The sequence below is a fragment of the Dipodomys ordii genome, unplaced genomic scaffold (assembly GCF_000151885.1).
Source record: "Dipodomys ordii isolate 6190 unplaced genomic scaffold, Dord_2.0 Scaffold4, whole genome shotgun sequence".
In the NCBI taxonomy this organism is placed as follows: domain Eukaryota; kingdom Metazoa; phylum Chordata; class Mammalia; order Rodentia; family Heteromyidae; genus Dipodomys; species Dipodomys ordii.
Genome location: NW_012267220.1, coordinates 15,648,805 through 15,650,528, shown reverse-complemented (window position 1 = coordinate 15,650,528; position 1,724 = coordinate 15,648,805). Strand labels below are relative to the sequence as shown.

The window sequence follows — 1,724 nt, the reverse complement described above, 5'->3', positions numbered from 1 at the left end:
CCGCCGCCCCAAGTCTATGTGGCTCCCCACTCCTTCCCTTCTCCTCACCCACCTTTTTCCCTTCCCCGGGGAAAATCGGCGGAGTGCAGGGCTCTCAGGTACTGAACCGTCATCTCCAGGATCTCCGCCTTCTCCAGCTTCCCGGAACTCTGCCAAAGGAGAAAAGGCTACTTGTGGCGGCTCAGCCATCCCAGTGCAACCCCAGCAAGGCTTCAGGTGACCCCGCGTCGGGCCCCTGGGGATCTGCGCCCGTGGAGAGAGGTCCGCCACACAGGCCCACCGCCTCTGGGTCCGGAGGGCCGCGCAGGGCTCCCAGCGTCTGGCACCCAAGTCTGTGGATGTTACCTGCTTTGCCAAGGCCATGGGCACCGTTTTGCCCAGCTCATTCAAGCAGCGGTTGATTCGATCCCTCCTTCTCTTTTCTATCACTTTATGGGAAACCGGAGTTCTCTGCAAACAGAGAGGTTTTTTTCTGTTTTTACGTTTAGGGTGTCTTGCCTTCCCCAGGCAAGAGCTAGTAATAGCTGCGCGCTCAGAGGCGAACCCCTGGAAAGGACCTCTGCTTGGCCACACTCAGGCCAAGGAGCTTTCTCCCCGCCGGTCCGCACAGGTGTGCCCCACTTTAAACCGTCCAACCCAATCTGAGCACTGAGGCACGCTAAGCGTGGGACTTTGGGGAGATCGCCGCCAGCCTCCGAGAGTGAGCTTCTCCGGGGCTGAGCACGCGACCTTCTCTATCTCTATCCCCTGGCTAAAGCTCGTAGGATTCCTCCACACTCAATGTCTCGCGTGGCTACATCTTAGAGGTCGGTCCAGCCAGGTGGCAGGTCAGTGAGTCCCAGGCCTCCATTGCCAGGGCGCAAGGACTCACTCTGCGTTCCTTGAGCTTGTCTGACATCCTGCTCAGTACGCGCCCTCGGGGAGAGGCGGTGGCGCCGGGCACCCGTCCACTCTCCACCTCGTGTGCCTCTCGGATGGTCCCAGGTAGACTGCAGGCCTCCCAACTCCAAGGGGCTGCCTTATAAAGCGGTCATCTAGGGCTCCAAGGGCATTCACGAGTTGAATTATTCCATAGGATTAGGGGATCTGGGTTTGGAGGATGTATGCATTGAAGATCAGTTTTAAAGAAGTTAAGAGAAAAAAAAAATTAGCAGCCGAGGGGGGCGAGCTGGGGGCAGATCAGCTTTGTTAATCCACGTGGCCCTTCAAAGGACACGTGATCGGCTGAGGAATAACATTTGCATGGCAACCGCCCCGGCGGGAAAAGGAGGCGGTAAACTGGGGCCGGCGGGCGAGCGAGCGCCTGCAGCAGTGGCGGGGCGCGGAGCGCAGGGGCGCAGTGGCCGTAGGCACCGGGGGGCGAGGACCCTCACAAAACAGTGTCGCCTCCTTTAGTCCCACCGCTGAGTCTCACACGATCGCCTGTTTACAAATCCCAGCAAGCCCGCCGTCCCAGCACCGAGTGCGTTTTAAAGCCTGTCCAGAGTCATTAAAGTAATTAAGTAAGCCTTTAATAGGCTGTTCCGCCGGGTTCAAGGGAGAGCTCTTGGAGACGGAGGCGCCCCGTTTGTTCCCAGGCTTTTCTCACAAGACTTGGTGACACGTCCATCTCCCCCTTTTTTGTTTACACCGCTTTATTTGTCCGGACATCCCGGCAGGTGTGGGGCTGCGGCTGGCACACGAGGCTCCCGCCTCGCCTCGCCCCTCCCGCGGGCCTTTGGCAC

General features: G+C 59.1%; 1 long non-coding RNA gene across 1 annotated transcript; it reads right to left on the bottom strand.

Moving 5' to 3' along the window:
* Positions 1-52: 52 nt before the first annotated feature.
* LOC105992485 lies at positions 53-986 on the bottom strand. Its single transcript, XR_001175410.1, has 3 exons — positions 872-986; positions 346-450; positions 53-149 (listed from the first exon to the last, which is right to left on the bottom strand). It is a non-coding gene; the product is annotated as an uncharacterized LOC105992485 (long non-coding RNA).
* Positions 987-1,724: the final 738 nt, after the last annotated feature.